This window comes from Hemiscyllium ocellatum, chromosome 19, assembly GCF_020745735.1.
Source record: "Hemiscyllium ocellatum isolate sHemOce1 chromosome 19, sHemOce1.pat.X.cur, whole genome shotgun sequence".
Taxonomy (NCBI): Eukaryota; Metazoa; Chordata; class Chondrichthyes; order Orectolobiformes; family Hemiscylliidae; genus Hemiscyllium; species Hemiscyllium ocellatum.
In genome coordinates this window covers 16957476-16963475 of record NC_083419.1, presented here as the reverse complement: position 1 = coordinate 16963475, position 6000 = coordinate 16957476, and positions in this window count along the sequence as shown.

Here is a 6000-nt window from a genome sequence, read left to right as displayed (position 1 = left end):
ACCAACAAGGTCAGGCTCACCAGTCTATAGTTCCCTGGCTAGTCTTTACCGACCTTCTTAAACAGTGGCACCACGTTTGCCAACCTCCAGTCTTACAGCACCTCACCTGTGACTATCGAAGGTACAAATATCTCAGCAAGAGGCCCAGCAATCACTTCTCTAGCTCCTCTCAGAGTTCTCGGGTACACCTGATCAGGTCCTGGGGAATTATCCACCTTTAACCGTTTCAAGACATCCAGCAATTCCTCCTCTGTAATCTGGACATTTTGCTAGATTTCATCATCTCTTTCCTACAGTCTATATCTTCCATATCCTTTTCCACACTAAATACTGATGCAAAATATTCATTTAGTATCTCCCCCATTTTCTGTGGCTCCACGCAAAGGCTGCATTGCTGATCTTTGAGGGGCCTAGTTACCCTTTTGTCCTTAATATATTTGTAAAAACCCTTTGGATTCTTCTTAATTCTATTTGCCAAAGCTATCTCATGTCCCCATTTTGCCCTCCTGATTTCCCTCTTAAGTATTCTCCTACTTTCTTTATACTCTTCTAAGTAGTGCAGGGATTGAGACAAGATTTTACATCCAATCCATATATGTTTTCAATTTCGAAGGGGTGAGAGGAAGTATAGAGTCCTGGAGTCATAGGGATATACAGTATGGAAATAGACCCTTCGTCCAACTTGTCCATACCGACCAGATATCTTAAATAAATCTAGCCCCGTTTGCCAGCTTGGCCCATATCCCTCCAAACCATTTCTATTCATATACCCATCCAAATGCCTTTTAAATGCTGTAATTGTACAAGCCTCCACCACTTCCTCTGGCAGCTCATTGCATACATACACCACCCTCTGTCTGAAAAAGTTGCCCCTTAGGTCCCTTTTAAATTTTTATTCTCTCACCTTAAACCTATGCCCTCTGGTTTTGGACTCCCTTACCGTGAGGAAAAGGCTTTGTCTATTTAACCTATCAATGCACCTCATGATTTTATAAACCTCGATAAGGTCACCCCCTCAGCTTCCGATGCTCAAGGAAACATAGCACCACCCTGTTCAGCCTTTCTCTTTAGCTCAAATCCTTCAACCCTGGCAACACCCTTGTAAATATTTTCTGAACCCTTTCAAGTTTCACAACATCCCTCATACAGGAGGGAGACCAGAATTGCATACAATATTCCAAAAGTGGTCTGACCAATGACCTGTACAGCTGCAAACTGACCTCCCTCGGTGCATCATCAATCTTCTGAGGCATTGACAATTAAAGTGGATTACCTTTTATTTTAAACCAACATGGTTAAACATTGGGAGGGAGGTGGGTGGGGTTGATAAATTTCCTACCAGTAAAGCAAGGCTAAGGGATTGACCAAGCTTCTCTGTGGACCTTCCTACAGTACCAGCAACGCCCCCTACCTTATGTTGTTGGAATTGCTAGAACTACCAATCCCACCCTCCCACTGAGGATGCTCACTATTAGCCTGTTGGGTTTGCTGAGAGTGTGTTCCGGCTGAGGGGCAGACATTTCTCAGACATCATCAGCCTTCTGTGGCATTGGTGAAATGCCTCAGGGAGGGAGGGGGTAACCATATGAATACCGTCCTTCAGAAAGTCCAATCACCAGCATTTGAGCTTAGAAATCAAGTGCGACTGTCCAGTGAAACACTGAGGGAGTGCTGCACTGTTGGAGATCTTCCAGCTGAGAAGTTAAGCTGAGGCCCATTACCCTTCTGTGAACATTTGAAAAAAAAAACCTCTGCCACCTTTTTAAAGAAGAGCAAGGGAGTTCTGGCTCGATTTATCTCTTAACTGAATGTCACAGAAAGTATCTGATTTGTTGATGGTGGGAGCTGTGCACGAATTAGCTGGATAAAAGCGAAAGCAACAGCACCCCTTTTGTCAACAGGTTTGATGACAAGGCTGGGGTTGGACCTAAAGGAGCGAAAGGCAGAAAGTTCGGATGGAGAGAGGTTGGAATGGGTTGGAATGGGTAAGAGGGGCTGCCTTGATTACAACAGTGACTCACTTCATTGGCTGTAAGTAATTTTGAGAATTCCAGTGTTTATGAATGGCAATATACAAATGAGAAATCCAGACAAATTTTACCATCCAGCTCTGCAAGGAAGTATATTCTGCTATCATGTGCATTTCGTCAATGTAAATTGGCTATAACGGAAATGATGCCATTTCTAAAGTGCAAACGTTTTAAACCTGTGTTGGCTATAACATGATTGCATCGTCAGCACTTTAAGTGCTATTTTTAATGCGTGATTTTTATATAGGGCGGGGTTGCACAAGGACGGAGCCATCGCATTACGGAAGAAACAACTGTATTGGGATGAAGACCAAAGACTTGGCCAAAGAGGTAGATTTCAACCTGAATCTTGAAGAAAGCGTGTTTATAGAGAGAATTCTGAGGTTCAGGCTGGCAAAGCCCCATCCTTCAGTTGGAGGGATTTGGTGACATTTTGTGAATGACCACTCAGAGGGTGATATAGGTTGAGGACATTACAACAGGGATTGGGGTGAGCAGGACATCAAGGAGGGATTTGATAATGAGGATGAGCATTATACATCTGAGCATTTTTTTTCATATCCTGAAAACATCCCAAAGTGGTATCCAGCCAATGAAATACACCAGGAAGTGGGAATTTTAGGAAATATAGCAAGCTTCAAAAGCATCAACTGGATAAATGAGCAGTTATTCAGTGCTAACAGAAGTTAAATATTGACCAAGGTACTGACCCTTACTCTTCAAATTGTACCTTGCCAGACCATTTCAGAGAGTAAGTAAGAGTCATCCACATTGTTGTGGGTATGGATCTGGAGTCACATGTAGGCCAGATTGATGGTAGACTTCCTTCCCTAAAGGGCACTGGTTTAAAAGATTCTTTTAAAAATAAATTGATTCACAGAAACCATTACTGAATTTAGATTTATTCATTGAATTCTGTCATGGTAAGATTTAGAGCCATAGGCAGGGCCTCTGCATGACTAGTCCAATTACATTGGCTCAGTGGTTAGCACTGCTACCTCATAATACCAGGGACCCGAGTTCGATTTCCGCCTCAGGCAACTGTCTGTGTGGAGTTTGCACATTCTCCCCGTGTCTGTGTGGGTTTCCTCCGGGTGCTCCGGTTTCCTCTCACAATCCAAAGATGTGTGGGCCAGGTGACTTGGCCATGCTAAATTGCCCATAGTGTTAGGTGCATTAGTCAAGAGTAAATATAAGGTAGGGAAATGGTCTGGGTGGGTTACTATTCGAAGGGTCAGTGTGGACTTGTTGGGCCAAAGGGCCTGTTTCCATACTGTAGGGAATCTAATCTAAAAAAAATTACTCTGTGGCCACCATCGCCCCTTAAGGATATAAAGAGTCCCATTTCACAGCAAGGATGCTGCCTTCTGGTGTCTCAACTAACATTAATATTGAATGGCGGTGCAGGCTCGAAGGGCTGAATGGCCTACTCCTGCACCTATTGTCTATTGTCTATTGTCTTAATCCTTTACTCAGCAGCCAAAACAAAATAATTGATTCTTGATCTCACTCTGTTTGTTTGTGGGATCCTGCTGTGTGCAAACTATCATGCCCCCACGACATTAATTAATTAATTGTGAGGTGAATCCATAAAGTAAGTGGCACTTTGCTATGTATTCATTCCTTACCTGAATGCAATTACTTTTAGCTCCAAAGCGAGAGAAAGATAGAGAGACCTTGCTGAAGCTTCTTGTCTGACCTTTCATCAGGACGAAAGCAAGAATGCCAAAAGATCGCAATGATCCCAGATGTGCTAATAGCTACACCATAAGACCACAAGATATAGGAACAGAAATTAGGTCATTCAGCCCATCAAGTTGGTTCCGCCATTCAATCATGGCTGATAGGTTTTCAACCCCATTCTCCTGCTTTCTCCCCATAACCCTTGATCCTCTTGGTACTCAAGAACCCATCTACCTCAGTATATATACTGGCCTCCACAGCCTTCTGTAGCAATGAATTCCATAGATTCACCACTCTCTGGCTGAAGACTTTCTCCTTATCTCCGTTCTAAAAGGTCTTCCCTTTACCCTAAGGCTATGTCATTGGGTCCTATTTACTCTGTCCAGGCCATTCAGTATTCTGTACGTTTCAATTAGATCACCCATTATCCTTTTAAACTCCATTGAGTATAAATCCAGAGTCCCCAAACGCTCCTCATAAGTTAAGCTTTTCATTCCAGAGACCATTCTCGTGAACCTCCTCTGAACCCGGTCCAGGGCCAGTACATCCTTCCTTAGATACGGGGCCCAAAACTGCAAACAACCAATTAAAGATAATCATTACTGCTTGTAATGTTTACACTTAATAGAAAAGTATAAACTCTTCGATAAGCACCCAATCTCCACAAACAGGAGGAATACATTCAAATCTTGTGCCTTCCTTGAAATACTTAAGAGCTTGAGAAGCCTATCTCATGGCATCAAAGAGCCCTCGCAAAATTGGAATCCAAAGGAATCAGGGAGAAAACTGTTCTCTGGTCACAGCAGAGTCACAGCAACACAAAAGAAGATGCTTGTGGTTAATGTTGGTGAATCATCTCAGGCACAGAACAATACTACAGGAGTTCCTCAGGATAGTGTCCTTGGCCCACACATCTTCAGCTGCTTCATCTCCTTCCCTCAGTTTTAAGGTTAGAAGTGAGGATGTTAGCTGATAAATGCATAATGTTCAGCACAACTCCTAACTCCTCAGATATTGAAACAGTCCTTGTCCATACGCAGCAAGACCTGGACAACATATAGGCTTCAACAGACATGGCGAGTAACAGTGGTCCCATACAAATACCAGGGAATGACCATCTCCTACAAGAGAAAGTCCAACCATCACCCCTTGACATTCAGTAGCTTCACTATCACTGAAACCCCCCTATCAACATCCTGGGGATTATGTTGAACTGAAACTGAACTGAACTAGCCATATGAATGTCATGGCTAGAACAGTAGGACAAAGGCTGGGAATTCTATAGCAAGGAACTTGTTAATTTATAAGGTACAAGTCAGAAATGTGGTGGAATACTATCCATTTGTCTGGATGAGTGTAACTCCAATAACACTCACTCAAGAAAAACGGTGTGCAGGGGTTTGGGATTACCAGACAGCTCTTTCACTGAGCAGCCATGATGGGCTGAATGGCCTTTCTTTGATAGCAACTTTTTTATATTAGCACTGATTAATATATTCAAATGTCCCAAGGCTCTTCCCAGGAACTTTACACAACACAATTTAATCCTGAGCTAGAAAAGATATTAGGGTAAAAAAAACCCCAAAGTTCTGCGAATGCTGGAAATTAGAAACAAAAACAGAAATTGCTGGAAAAGCTCAGCAGGTGTGACAGCCTGGACAGCATGAAAACAGACCCTTTGGTCCAACCAGTCCATGCCAACCATAATCCTAAATTATATTAGTCCCACCTGCCTGTGCATGACCAATATCCCTTCAAAACAGTTCTTATTCATATTTACATTGTAACTGGACCCATATTCACCACTTCCTCTGGAAGTTCAGTCCACACACAAGCCACTGTGTATAAAATTTTTAAAAATTTTCCCCCTTGTGTCTTTTTAAAATCTTTCTCCTCTCTTCTCACCTTCAAAATATACCCCCTAGTCTGGAAACACTCACCCCAGGGAAAAGACACCTGCCATTCACCTTATCTGTAACCCTCATGACCTTATAAAGTCTTATATGGTCACCCCTCAACTGCCTACACTCTAACCCTCCATTCATGGCAACATCCTGGTCAATCTGAACCCTCTCCAGCTTAATAATATCTTTCCTGTAACAGGATGACCAGAGCTGGACACATTACTCCAGAAGAGTCCTCTCTGGAAAGGAAGGCATCAAGGCAGGTGCTCAAAACCTTGGTCAAAAATTAGGTTTTAAAGGCGGAAAGAGAAACAGAGTTTTGGGGAGGAAATTTTCGGGTGAGCTTGGGGTCCAAGCAGCTGAATGCATGGCTGCCGGTGGTG